A 16088-nucleotide genomic window follows, 5' to 3' on the forward strand; every position below is an offset into this window, starting at 1 on the left:
TGGCACAGCCCGACCAGAGTCCGTCTGACAGCACTGGGGCAGACGTGCAGCTGCGCCAGTGAGCCCACCTGTGCTCTGGAGCTCACATCCAGGCTGAGGGCCCTGGCCGACACCTGCAGCACTCGGGGCCTTTCTTTTTCACCAGTCAGGGCGGTTCGCTGTCTTGGAGCCGACATGCGAGCAGCTGTTCTTTCAGTCCATTATGAGCACAGTTGAGGCTTTGTGCATGGTGAAGAAAAGATCTTCTTGTCAAAACTGTGACATTCAAAGTCCCCTGCTCTGTGTCACAGGGGATTTTGGGCCAAGTCCTAGTTATGTGTGAACCTTGTCACGTACGGCTAACGTACGTCATGACTCATGGTAACAGTGTGTCAGGCAGGTACAGCCGTTATCTTGCTGCCTCTCATTCTTATTCATCGACTGCTGCTTGCCAGAAGAAGTGGAAGTACAGTGATGAATAATGTGCAAGATTGTGACACGTTATCAGGGCAGTTGCACTCTGGCACCGTCCAGTTATTTCCTTAGCTTGCCCGAAACCTCAGATCAAAACCAAAATATGAGGCCAGGCCAAGTAAGCAATAAAAGTACATTCAAGTTTCAATAAGAACATTCGCGTTACTAGTTTACACAAACTCTTCTTTTATGATAATATATTTTTATGTTATTTTATCATATAAATTCAACTTGGTGTTTGCATTGACATGACCCCCAAGGTCATTGGCATTTGCCCCACGACCACTGGGGGGCGGTAGGGTATTGCCTGACCCACTATGGTGATCCGATACCCCCCCAATAACTCAGCTGCTTTCCTGACAGTGCTACACATCTTCTGAACTGCATGATCCACACCCTCATGAATGAACAACATTTGGAGTCCTGTCAGTTTTGGCTGACCTTGTCTCCAATGACCTGCACTTGATAATGAATCATACGTTCACACTGGCCTACAACGACAACACTCAGTTATGACATGATCATGTGCTTCCCTTTTTCGTACTGTGTCCTTATTGTTGCAAAAGTGTTGGAGATCAAAAGTGTTCTGTGGTGGAATTGCCTCCTGGAAAGTCAACGCTCTCCTGTGAAATGTGGCTTTTCGGGTCGGAGGGCAAACTAGCACACAAGGCCACAAAGAGGGAAAGGGGTGGCAGATGGCGCAAATGAAAAGGCAAAAAGATTTAGAGGACAACATGTAGAGATCACATTCTTCATCCCAAGAGTCCATAAATCACCTGCGGTTGACCCTCAGACCCTGTTGCAACACATGAACACTTCTTCCACTTCCAATGGCTGCTGTTCAGTAAAGCAGTAGCTGCAGGCAGAAACATTTCTTCTCAAAGGAAATCTCTGATAAGCCCTAATCTCTCACCTTGATATTTTATACAGCTCATTCTCAGCCCCTCTAGCGCTTTGAAGTCCTGAAAAGCAGCTATTGTTTATTTCAGAGCGGGGCAGGAATAGAAATCTGCTGATCTGACTGCCACTCATGCGTATGATATGGAAATTGAAGGGAATTGGAGTTTGAGAATGCCCTAAGCAAGCAATAACGGCTTGGAAATGTCCGACTTTCGTGAAAGTGATTTGCGGTTCGCATGAATAGAAATATTGTCTTGGGAGATTTATTGTGGGAGTGTGTGGGAATTTAAAAATCTGGGGGCTGTGTGAGAAAGAGAGAAAATATGATGCATTTCATTTTTATCTGATGCTGAGTTTCCTGCTGTTATGGTCTGCTTGCTGTGTCTGCACACATGCACGTGTGCTGCTGATAGTATGTGCATTCATTGTGTACAGCTTCACACTATTGGATAGAACGAGAGCCTTGTTTTCAACACCTGTGGAAAATATAACCGCATAACTAACAAGTCACAAGACTATCTTTGTAATTAGCCAGTGTCAAATATTTGACTTTGCCATTACAACCACCTGCCTGTCAAAGTCTCACGGACACACACACACACACGCACACACACACACACACACACACACACACACACACACACACACACACACACACACACACACACACACACACACACACACACACACACAACTTGTTTTTGTCACGTAGGAGGACACTGCAATTCCCAGAATATGTTTGAGACACTGTAATGTATTTATAAAATATACAACATATCATACTTTGTCGGGGATAGAGCGATAAAGTATTGGATTTATTTCCCTCAATGTTCCTGGAATTTGCCCATTCGCCAACCTATATCAAGATGGAGACAAGTATTCAAAATAAACAAAAAAACAGCCATTTGAGCAATCGATATGAGAAAACTAATTTAAGAAACAAAAATTAATTAATTAAATGTAGATTTTGAGTAAACATAACAAGATATCCCCTTCAATAAAGGAGAACTATTTAGCAGTGATTTGACATCGTTTTGTTTAAAGAAGGCATACACACAAGCCTGGTCCTACCAGACCAACGAACTTCATTTCATTTGTACATAAGGTCTGGAATCGCTAAATTGACAAACATTAACTTGTTTGAAGGTAGATGTCTGTTGAAGTTTAAAACTACTGGATCTGCCCAGTGCCACTCTGGATCTGCCAACCAGTCGCATAACGTTTGGTTGTGACGTTTGTCATGCGCCGGCTTCTGACTACAACTGAAACTGGCGCACAACCGCAACGTCATTGTTCTCAGCCACTCCCTCTGTTCGCTGATTGGACAGCTAAAAATCTGTCTGAGAAACCCGCGAATATACCGCAGACCCAGACTGACTACTGAAGGGAAATGAAAATTGAGCGGATGTAGGCAGGCGGGCGGTGCCAGGCTACATACACACAGTACACTGAATGAACTTGAAGGGAAGTTCTGCTCTTTATATTTAAGAGATAACATCCAGGGAGAAGGCTATTAGTGGAAGGTGTAGTGCCTTCTGATCCACACATCTAGTTAATGAATTTATAAATAAATTAACCTTTCCCAGTTCTAATCTTAAGCATATAGGCATAACTGCTACATGTCAAACTCAAACCCTTATATTTAAGGGATAATTCAGTATTTGCATACGTTCTTATCTAAAATCTACAGTAAACAGCCATTCAATTGTATGCTAAATTGACAGCTGCTCGACTCAGAGCGGCTGCGGATTATTCAAGAGTGGAAAAATCTCAGTTTAGCGTACAATTGAACGGATATTTAGGTTAAAGGTTAGCATTTATATACTGTATGTGGAGAAAAAAACGTTTTTCTTCTGCCCCCCTCTGCAACAGTACAAGGCTGACTTCTGCTGCAGCGACATCTCCCCCAAACTCCTTATAGTGACTGCACTGACCGCCATCTCCATAATGTAACACACATACTATGTCTTAGTACCCCACACACAACCTCACTTCAAAAATATTGAACTATCCCTTTAACCAAAAAACAAGCCTACAAGACCAACATTTAACCGGCATACCTGTGGGGACCAGACAGCTGTGTATTATTTTGGATTGACTTAGTAAGAATTTGTATTTGTCACTTATATCCTGCCATTATTGTTAATAGAAGAATAAGCTAAGTAGACCAAACAAAAACATCAGGTAGTCAAAAGTAACACATGTGCATGACACATAGCTTAATATTTATATCCAACATCCTCCTACTGAGGCACTCACACGTCACAAAATAAACCATTTACAGTGATGATGATGATGATGATGATGACCACTGGAACTTTACAGCCTGAGCTAACTCCGTTACCGAGAACCTGGTGGATATTTTGGACGGCAGCTCTCACTGCTGCAGAATGTAGATAAACACATACCATTTAAGTTCCCTGCCATAATCCTACAGTCAACAAACCTACCCTGGCAACACTGCCCCGCCAGTTTACAATGCTAAGTCACAATTACCGTACCCCTAATTACTGGGTTACCTCTGTGCATGTATGTGTACCAGCATATGCGTGTGAGTGCGCATATCTGTGTTTCTGTCTGGCCACTCACAGTGTCTGCAGGAGAAAGAGGGTTGAGGATGTGGGTGGGGGTAGGTAGTGGAATCCCTCAATGGCAACAGTGCATGGTTCCCCTCAGGCCATGAAAAGTATTTTAACCAGAATGTCTCAAAAATAGTATATATGCTGCTGCTTCATAGCCTACAAACAAATAGAGAGGGAGACAAAAGCTGAACAATCAATACAAGGTGAGGAAATGAAGAGGGATGGGGTCCTTTTTTAAATGTTATACAGCCTACTGTAGCTCTCTGTCTCTCTAAGAAATAGCCTCTTGCTCTTACTGTACTCAATTTTCATTGCCACAACTCAAGAGTTATATTTGGCCTGTGTTGCTCGACTCTGCCTTTCTTTATAACTGGCCTTTTCCTCCAGGCCTCTGCAAGGGATGGAGAGAGAAACTAGAGTCGTCCGGACATGCAAGCAGCTATGCGAGGCTAACAACAGTGGTGTTCTCATGGGTGATCCGAGCTTAATGCTAATGTGTGAGTGAGCATGCTAACATGCTGAGGTTTAGCAGGTATAATGTTCATCATCTTAGTTTATCATGCTAACGTTAAGTTATCAGAGTTCACACAAAGTACAGCTGAAGTTAATGGGTCACTCGTTATCGCAGGTTTTGTTTATAAAAAAAGTAGTGGACAAATTGACATTTTGACCAGTTGATGGCGCTAGATAAAAGGCTCAAGGATCACCAAAGTTATTAAAATGTACCTGATGGGATATGTGACTGTCTGTACCAAATGTAAAAAATGATCCATCCCTCCAACAGTTGATGCACAATTTTTACTCACTCATCTGATAGCTCTTAGGATATTTCAAAGTGGTGCATCAACCAACATTGCGGACAAACTGACATTGTGGGTAGAAAGAGATTGGATGATAGTGAACAGAGAGGGCAGGAGAAGGATAGAGAAATTGAATTATTGCTAAACAAGTGCAAGTGGGATGGAGGCATTAAGTGATTAATGAATCGATAAGGAACAGAACAGAACACAGCGGACAATGAGAGGGCAAAAGAACAACAAAGGAAACAATGAAACAGAGAGAGAGAGAGAGGTCCTTGTGGGAAGTTGGTTTAAGGTTTTCAAAAAATCTGTAATGACTCAGGACCAAAAATTCAATGTATTGTTCCTGCTCTTGTCTTTTTGTTCATCTTGACCTATACTACTACCTCTCAAAGGGTTTGAGTCTACCAAGTTATTCTGTGGCAACACACTAACAGAGCCAAAGCCATAAATTGTGTGTTCTCGTTTTCATTTAGATCTTGCTCTGTGTGCCGAGGCGAAAACTATTTAAATTAAAATGTGTGCGTTTACAAGTGCGGGCATTTGAATGACAAACATGCTTTCAATTTGCCATGCTTAAATGCACAGCGGATATGCTGTACACAGGCTTGTAAATCCAGTTAAGAATATATTACAAACATGCACACAAGTACCCATCACATACGCATCATATACTATACATACAGAGGCTGCTGATGGCTGGCATAGTCGGGAGAGCTGTAGCTGTCGTTGCTGCCAAGAAACTCCTGCTTCTCCCTGTGCCCACTTTCTTCTGAAACCCGAGAAGCAACATTAACATTATCTCTGTGCACAAGTATTGGGAAGGCATGATAGGGGGTGTTGCCCAAGCTGCAACACCTGTCCAACACAGGACTGAAGTAGAAACCTGTTATATACCTCCTGGACCTACATACCCATTTGTTCTCATGCCCTCAAGAAACCTTCCGGGAACTTCCTCTCTGTGAATCCTAGCCCTTAACATTTTGACTTCAAGGTTTTGGGTTGATAAGCTATACAAGCCAGGACCTGTAAGCTCACCCACCTTGGTCTTCCAGAGAAGCCTCTGGTTTGTATAGTTGTGTGGCCACTAGCGTCCGTTAAGCTGCCAATTGGGAACACATGCCATTCCTAAGAACTCTGCGGGACTCTGGGATCTGGTGACAGCGGCTCTTGGCTTACAGATAGTCGATGCTAAAATGAGATACACTTAGGGGGCAGGCAAGTGGAGGAGGGGAGTGGGAGGAGGGGGAAGGAAGGGTGAAGCAAGAGAAGGGGAGTGTATGAGGGAAAAGCAGAGATTGTGGGCAGAGGAATGAGATGAGTGTAATCTGTGGGGGCTATATGATGACCATATGTCAATGAGTTCATGCTTTCTTGCTTCCTACTAAAAAGCCACTGCACACGTTAGATTTTTCTATATTACTGTATATCCCTGGCACCGAAAGAGTTAAGATTAGGCTACTGGCTTTCATCTCCACTTGATTTAACATTGTTTATACAGTCTGTGTGTGTACACACTGCAGGAAGTGAAATCCCATTAGGGTTCGCCCGATTGTTGATGGTAACATTCACAAGTACCTGACATGCATTCTGGGAGCTTGCTATCACTGAAAAATGTCATGTGTGCTCTCATATACTTGCAGGTATGCCTCACAGTGCAAGGGTGAATCATACATATATATTTATGTATCCTCCCTTAGTTTGAAAAGAAGAGGAGCTGACAGCGCTGGGTAGAGAACATTCACTTTAATGAATACTTCATGGATTATACAGACTGATTCACTCGTCAGGAGGAGTTTATGTGTCAGCCAATGTTTCATTCCCTTCAAACTTTTCCCTGAATTTGATAAATATTTGATTTAGTCTCGGAAACTTGTACGAGTGTGTGTGAGAGAGTGTGTGTATGCTCAGTGAGTGTGTGTGTCCTCTTATCTGTCTGTCCTTGAGCTTGAGCCTGCCAGACAAACCTGGGTGAGTCGGCAAACAGTGAGTATAGAAGCCGTCATGCTCTTTCCAAAGTTTGAAACATTTCTCACATATTTCCCCCACCTAGGTCCAGGAATTTAATGAAGTTCTTGTTGTTCAACTTAGATTTGTGTGTATACTTTTGTAACACACATTTTCCTGGTTATGAGAACTTTGTATTAATGAATTTCTTGCTGTTTACTTTGATTTTTAAGTTTAATTTTTTTTCTCCGTAAATCAATTTGTTTGGAAAAGTTCTACAAAAATAAAGTTTATTATTCTTCTTCTTATTTTTATTATTTGATTCATGCCCGGATAGACACAACCACGGACTAATAAGGCATCGAAAATAATGTTGGCATCATCTAAAAATGAGAGACCTTTCATCAGAAAGTATAGTTTATTCCATGAATGAGCAATACATTAAAAAAGGACAAAAGTGTGTTTTCGCGTACCTATTATTTTGTGCAATTCAAGTTTTGGCGTCAAAAAAAGTCTGGAAATTAAAAAAGAAAAGTCAAAATATTGAAAATAGTGTCAGCTGAATATACTTGGAATGTGCAATACATTTGGATGGCAACTCGGCTTCTGTCTTCAGTCTCACCTAAATCAAATACCATATGAACTTAATCCTCTCAAAAGAGACCATTTGACCAAACTCGTTACCATTTCCATTGCCAATCATTGTGTTCCTGAACATAAATGTGTCTCTATAGAGACACTGTACAAAGCCCCAGAAAAGACTTTCTCCTTGGCTGGGAAGTATCAAAAATAGCTGCAGTTTTCAGTTTAAATGAAGGGCTGATACACTCCATGTAACCAAGCAGAAACTTAACATTGTTTTAGTAGACCCCCCCCCCCTGCTCCTGTTGATTCCACTGTTTCTCACTTGAATACACCCTTCACACACAATATATCATTGACACATCTTCATTTTTGTTTTTGTTTTCCACCCAGACACATGCATCCGCTCGCATACACATGCTCGCACGCACACATGCATACATTTGTTTCATTTTTGTGTTGTTTCTTATTTATTACACCCTGTCCAGACCTCTACGCCCATCCCGACTAGTTTTTAGTGCATTTGTGTTTTCTATTTTGTTACTGTACATAGGCTGTGCATTTGTATATCCGTTTTATATTTGTCTAAGTGAGTCATGCTTGTGTACTTGTTATTTGTACCTTTACTCCTAGTGGGGCATCTTGGACCAGATCAATATTGTAAATAAGAAACTGTTCTTAATGTTTTATCTGGAAAAATAAAGGTTTAAATAAAAAATAAAATAAAAACCATAATAACATACATACATTTTCCTCCAGGCTAAGTTTCCATGCACCCCTGGTTGGTGAAACAGATCTTATCACGGGTTTAACTGAGTCCAAGTCCTGTGATGCAACAGTTTACTCTGCGATGGTGCCAATTCCCCGTGTAACAGTAGGTTGCATGCTCCAACAGTTCACTTAGTGATGCAGCACAGCAGTTGGACCTGTGACACATGCTGTTTGACCTTCAGTTATACAACACTTTCCCTATTTTGGCCCTCTCATGCAGAGGTGGTTCCTGTGTTAGCTTGACAAGTTAGCACAACTTTGAGTGACAGGGTGCATATACTTCCTGAAGGCATTTGGCTGTAGCTTTCACTCCATGTATGTGAAAATCCTTAAATATCGCACTGTAAACGGATTACACCTAATCCACTTAATGTTTGGGATTATTACCCTAATGTATAGGCAATACACTGTATGATCGCAACATGAGACATAATGCGACAAGGCCACACATTATGTGTATCGAATTGAAAGAGCAACTCAGGCTTATGGAAAAAATCTCAAGAAGGGATTTCTCTTCCAGGACGAACAGACATTCAACAAATGCTGTGAATACAGGAGAGGCCCAGGTAGTAGCTCTCGCCTATGAACAAACAGCATGACAAAATTAAAGATGGACTGTAAACAAATACAAAAACAAGCATCAAATTGCAGACTATTGGAGGGTCACACTAAAAATAGACACCTGGACCACACAGACATTTGGATGTTAACGGGAAGGCTGCTTCATTTTTAGGTGATGTAATCACTTCTATCGGACACATGACCACATCACTTGAACTCAAAATGTCCCTTTCCCCTCACATGCAATTTGATCGACGTGCAAGCCTCCGCTAAGCAAAACTTATCACATGTAAATGATTTAAGTGGTCAGAAATAGGCCGATTTCACAGAGAACACGCAGGGAATGTCTTAATCTTACCTCAAACTGCTAATCTCTCAGAAATATCTGCAGCTCCTGGACACCGTGTTGCTGTGCTACGTAATTAGCCATGGCTAATTAGCAGCGCCACCAGACTGCGTGTGCAATAAAACAATGAGGCATGGCTGGGTGGCATGGCTTCATGCTGTTATACACATTATTGTGTGTCGCATTTTTGAAAGCACTTGTCTGAGGCTGGAAACTGACTTTATTGCTATCTCATGTTGCACATGCCTGTGTGTGTGTGTGTGTGTGTGTGTGTGTGTGTGTTTGTGTGTGTGTGTGTATGTGTGCAGAACATACAGACTTTCTAAGTCATGTTCAAAGTGCCTTTGTTTCAACTGCTTTTAAAGAGAATATTACTGTAAAAATCCAAACTATATTAAACAAATGTGTTTTATTATAAGTGATATTGTTCTGTTTGGTCAACTTTGAATTCATACTTGCAGTGCCAAAATGTTGACATTTCAACCATTTATTCATCAGTTTTAGAGAACCAGTCCATTAAACTATCTTCATGTAACTGTTATGATTAGTTAAATATTTCAACTGTTCATCTAATACTTTTAGCTAACTGTTACAACTATTTGAATTTAGCAAAAATAAAACAATTTCAATCATCTCGACACTACTTAAAGGTGAAGTAAGCGATTTATTCATATAGTGATCACCTATATAGTGTGCGCGTTTTATAAAGCCGATCTCTCAGTCACTAGTTCTGCATGTAATCGGCAAATACACTTTTCAGGGATCCCACTACTGATAACCAATCAGAAGAGAGAACGCTACAAACCGGCACCCGTCTCACTGCCTGTGCACGTGCAGAGCGCCAGATGGGTGAATCGGCATGCGCCTACAATGGCAGAGCAGGTAAAAACCCTTCCCAATGTCTGTTTTGATGGTTTTTATCATGTTTTATCACACTTTTGAGGGATCTGAGATGATGCTAGATAACTCGCTGCTTGAAGACCGCATTAATTTGGTGACGTAGGGACGAGGGAGAGGACCGCTAACTGGAGTCACTGACAGGAAGTTAGCTAAACTGACCATTCTGCTTACTGAACCTTTAACTATTTAATTTATATTTTATTTTTTTAGGTAACAATTTCAAATATTTAACCATTGTGCTACTTTTAGCCATTTGTTTCAACTACTTGTAACTATTTTAACAATGTTTCCGCAACTTGATTAACTATTTACAGCTAACTGTTTTAACTGTTTAAATTGGATTTAAAATAGTTAACCATTACTTTTCATAACAATAGTGTTTTAATTAATAGTCTGGTTTGGGAACAACAGCAGTAAAGGTGAAGTAAGCGATTTATTTATCTTAATATAAGTGTTAAATCGCTATTTTTTCAAACAGTGATCACTTTTATATTGTGCTTGTTTCATAAAGCCGATCTCTCAGTCACTGGCTCTACATGTAATCGACAAATAAACTTTTCGGGGATTCCGTAACTGGTATCCAATCAGAAGAGAGAATGCTACAAACCGGCACCCGTCTCACTGCCGGTGCGCGTGCAGAGCGACACATGGGTGAATGTGTATGCGCCTACAATGGCGGAGCAGGTAAAATCCTTCCCAATCTGTTTTGATGGTTTTTATCATGTTTTATCACACTTATGGAACTGAGATGATGCTAGATAACTCGCTGCTTGAAGACAGCAGTGCATTAATGTGGTGATAGGGACGAGGGAGGGGACTGCTAACTGCATTAACTGACAGGAAGTTAGCTAAACTGACCATTCCGCTTACTGAACCTTTAACCCAACAATGAACTTTGCATACCAGCGAAGTAAATATGGTGTAATGTTATCCGAGTCAAGCAGTATGCGAGAGGGAAAGGAGTTTGGTTCATGATGGGAAAAGTCAAGAACACTGTATGTTTATTGTTTTGGGCAGCTGGTGCCACTGAAATATTCTGGTCAAAGTTTGTTGTGGTCTTTCACAAAACATAAAACAGGGAGGGAGATAAGTGAACTGAGCAAGAAATGGAGTGAAATGAGTACAAAAAGAAGGGAGAGGTTGACAAAGACAAGGCATCAACTTTGACCGAATGACTGCAGCCAACGCTCAACTCCTGTGACGTGGCAGTATCACCAGACAACATTATCAAAGAAAACAGAACATCGGGAAGAAATATAACCTATTTCAATAGCTACCTTGAAAAAGAATGGTTTGACAGTTATTGGGGAGACGACCATCCAAAGGAAAGATATGAGATACACACATAACATCATTAATCATTTATGTCTGTGTCTAAATCACCTTGCGAAGGAGTTGACATACAGGCCAAATGTTATGGATGAGGGGCATGTTAGATTTACAGTGTACGTGGGAGGAAGAGCAAAATGTTTAGATTACGGAGAGGTCTGCAGTATAGAACTGGGCTTTATTTATATAGCCCTGTGTTTTCCTATTTGGAACAAAGTCAAGCAAACTGTTATTCATTGTAGAGCCATCTTCATGCCGTGCATTTGAAATTTTGACTCAAACACATAATGTAAAGGTTACTTTTTCTAAAGTTTACACATTTGTAGATTAACAAGAAAATAACATGTACACCATCCGTTTAAATAATGTTAAAGTAATCCCTATAATACACCAAAAATGCTGAATTGTTTTTTTAATGTGTTAAAGGTACTAAAATTTAACCGGAGAGTGACTCTTGTTTGAGGATGGAGATCAGTTTTCATGCTACATGATAAATGGTGCTTAAGGCCTTTTACAATACAACAAATGAACACAGTAAGACAGATAAGAAGTCAAACAATAACCTGCATGCACACACATGCTCAGGGATGCAGTCTGAACTCTGTTTTGGACTTTGGGATTATGGGAGTCAGGTTTCAATACCCGCCTTTAACAGAAACTCATTTGCCAGAAATCCCTGAGCCTTCAATTGCTGAATTTCTTTTTGTGTGAATGAAAGTGAATCAGTGTTGTTCTTGCTCTTAATGCTAGAAATATCGTGCTCCTTGAAGAGAGTTTTTTGATGGATTTGTGGCTGATCTGAGGTTGGATAGTTCTGCCAAATTTTAACACTGAGCCCTTGTGGATTCTCTAACAAGGCCGGGCCTGTCTAATACAAAACACACAACAAATCCGGCTCCTTTTCTGCCCGATCTGTAATAATTACCCTGGCTCACATCGCTTCCGCACTTGCAGATATACAGCAAAGGTATTTTAAACTACAGTGCCTTGAAATCGGTTTCGGAAACAGCTAAAACATGGCATTGCAAGGGCCTTCCAATTAAGGTTCAATCATACTGACCGTGTCATACAGTGTCATTGAGCAATACCCTAAACCCTTCACTATTGTTTTCTATAATAGGGTTTCTATTGAGTGAATATCACAATGTCTTCTGTGTTCCACAAAATTTGAATATTTGACATTTGGGAAATACACTTACAGACTTCCTGGACGAGAATAAGATGGCATGATTGATACCACACTCATATCTTAAACGCTGTATATTGATGGTTTCCTCCAGACTTCAGGTAAGTCATTGCGTGCAGGTTTAACAATGTTCAGCACGTAACACCTGTAGTAAAACCACGCCTAGATATAATGTGTCAATTAGTGAGCTGAGTGCACAGGTTTGTATTGTTCACTGACATTTCGAGTCAGACTGGATTAGGAGACACAAAGATAGCGAGACGGGCAGAGTGAAGAGGGGAGAAAAATTAATAGAAAAGAAGTTCTCATATGGTGTTAAAATTATTACTAAACCCCAACAAGTACATGAGGACACACACACACCAACGCAAGCAAAGCACACTCTGGGACAGGCCTGCTGAATGGTAATGCTGTGGTAATGAGTGTAAGCTGGACTACACCCATCATGTGACGGGTGAGTGGGTACGGCCAGGATGGCAAAAGCACAATTGACCGGCCCACTGTGTGCTGAAGAAAAGTTGCACAGAATTAGGCTCATTGGAAGGAGCAGGCAGTTTTGAGTAGAACTGGAAAGATGACAACATCACACTCATATCACTTTCTTTCTGCCCTTTGCTCTGTTTCTCTATCACTCCTTTTCTTTGTATTTCATTCACACACAAACTGATACATGAGGAGTCACCACCATCAGTGCGGTTCCCCCTCAGCTCTCCATATCTCTCCCTACCTAAACCAGTATTCCTTCTCCATCCCATTTTTGATCCTCTTTTCTCCCCCCCCCCCCTTCAGCTCAATTAGTCTCTCTTCCACCATGCTCCACTGATCCCTCTTTAAACTGATTTCATTTTAATTCCCGTTCACTCCCTCCGTCCCTCTCCGGTTCCCTGCCTCATGACTCACCAAGGATATTTCTCAGCGTCACAATCAGTTGGAAACTTGGGTAAATATAGATGAGAAGCCTTCAAGACGTAGTACGTGTGAGTGAACACATATCACACCTCACTACACTGACCACACCGGCAAAAGGAGGTTCATTGTTTTATTGCCAAGTCGTAATTTTTTCACATCAGCGGTGCAAAGTGCTCTACCTGCCAGGGAGCACGTCGCCTGCCTCAGGTCTCACAATTGGCAGGATCTTAAATCACGCCCCCATTGTTCTGCATTTTCACCCAATCCTTCTGGGTTCTTATTAAATCTGATCTCCTCCGGTTTGGACCGCCAATCTTTATTACGTTTCTCAGTAAGAGACGATGTCTTGTATTGGATTTACAGCCCACAGGTGTTTTGGTTCATTCTCGCCGCTCTCATCGCTGTTGTTTCAAGCCGCAGCAGACAGCTAGTGTCAGAATAGAAAGCACAATATACCTGTCGGGCACCAAACGGCAGAAGGACAAGGTTAGCGACTAGCTTGTGAAAAAAGGGGAGCATTTAGCAGCTAAACTCAAACATATAGAACGGATTGAAAATGTCCAGAGAAGAGCTACTAAGCTAATTCCAGGAATGCTTACAAAAGATACAGAGGAGACATGATTGAAGTTCATAAGCTTGTCCATGGAATATATGATCAAACTGTTCAGCCTATCTTCCATTTTTGAAATACAAGGTATGATCTAAGAGGGAATTCTTTAAACTTGTACCACCCAATACCATGTTTTTCTGAAAAAAGAAAAAATGTCTGTGCAGTAAAAACATGGAGCGACTTCCAGAAGATGTGGTGAGGTCGCCTTCGGTAAACGCTTTCAAGAAAAGGTTGGATGAATTTTGTTTATCAAGGGCATGTACAAGACAGTATTAAAGCTTCTTTGTAATTTATTTGTGAAATGTATGTACATTTTTTAGTAATGGAATTGTATGTGAGCTATGAAATTGTTGTGATTTCAAAGAAGTGATAAGACTAGGAATAGAAAGAAAAGTGAAGTAGCCTTTAGACACACACACACACACACACACACACACACACACACACACACACACACACACACACACACACACACACACACACTTGTCACTTAAATCTTTGATATGAATAATGAAAAATCTTCTTTTTACTCTTAAAGCTATAGTGTGTAGCTTTTTAGAATAGAATAGAATAGAACAATCCAAATACGCGGCCAATTTTTTTTCAGTTGTTGATTCTACTGCTAAGAAAAAACCTGGATGTACAGTAAAAAATAAAGTATAAAATCCATGTGAGACCATCGAAGCCTCACCTGATCCAGTCGATGCACCGACAGTGTTGTTGTTTTTACTCAGAATTCCTTATGGGGCAACAGAAGGTATACGCACTATAACTTTAAATGGTCAGATAATATATAAAACGTTTCATAAAATTATGATTAGTACACTTCTTAGTTTTCCATAATAACACTTGGGCTCAAAGAATTACATTATATGTGTATACAATAAAGAAATTAAAGAAACAGCCATGTTGATACAATACATCTCCGCATTTAAAATATTGGGAAAGGGGAGTTCATTTAGGGGAGTATTTCAACTAAGTGGGTGCATGTTGCAATTCATTTCAACGTTTAATTAACTACAGTGATATACAGTATTGTTTGTCTTCAAACCTATTGATCAAAATGTTTTTGTTCATAATTACAAACAATAGGTAATTCCCATCTTTTGAATGCTTTTTAAATGTTGTAAACAGTCCAAACTCAAGTTAAATCAACATGGTTTAGCTGACAGGCTAGACGGGCAGCTATACTCTGGGTTCTGGGTTCCTGGTCAATCACAGATTAGACGCTTTATAACATTCTTTGGGGTGCTTTAGCCAGTGAAGGAGGCCCCACAATTTACAGGGATTATATGGTGTGCTTTATATTTAGGTATGCACATAAAGAGCATGAGTCACGGAGAGCAGAGCATTAGCACAATGCAAGAGCTAATCTACCGGGAAGCAGCAAGCAATGGGGATAAGAGGGAACGAGTTTCAAAACAAACATGACCAAATATCCCAAAACCTCCCGTTAATCTACATTCATAGGGGTCAGATTTGACCCAGGAGCCTAGGGTTCAGCAGCTACTGCTTCAGTATCACCAAGCAAGTCACTAATCCCGTGCTCTGCTAGTTTAAACTGCTCTTTGTCCTCCCTGGTGGAATACAGAGGGACAGGGGAGATGATAATGTGGTAAAGCGGAACAGCAGAGTAAGCCTGTTCATTAAGGCTTAACAGGTCCCACAGACATTTGTTCAAGGTAATGTTTCTGAGTTCCTAAAAAAGTTTCTCGTAGTGGATAGGGCCAACAGAGGCGTTAGACTGAGGGGTTAGACTACTCTCACACCAGAGTTATCATTCTAGCGATTTAAGCTGCATTGTTCCCTGAAGGAAGCAGATATCGCCTAACAGTCATTCACCTATCAAACGACTCACCGATTTGAGAGACCTCGATCCAGTTTGGTTTGCATAATGAAAACAGAGTACCTGGGACACTGTGTTGCTTTGGGTATCGTTGAGTTGATAAAACCCAATCCAGGGAGGATCGATGAAGTGATGCATCCATGAGTTTCATCCAACATCTTGATTATCAAGAGGTAAGCAGTAGAGTCGCCCTGTTCATGCTACAAAGTAATCTTCTAGAATTCATGAATTTACTTGCCCGATGCAGAGTTTTCCTTGCCTGGCACCACACGCCTACCTGCTTCCGCTCAATTTTAATTAATTAATCCAGACCTTCTGTGCAAACGAAATGAAATGAAGTACGATGGTCTGGTAGGACCAGGCTAG

The sequence above is a fragment of the Ammodytes marinus genome, assembly GCF_949987685.1.
Source record: "Ammodytes marinus genome assembly, chromosome: 19".
NCBI lineage: Eukaryota > Metazoa > Chordata > Actinopteri > Uranoscopiformes > Ammodytidae > Ammodytes > Ammodytes marinus.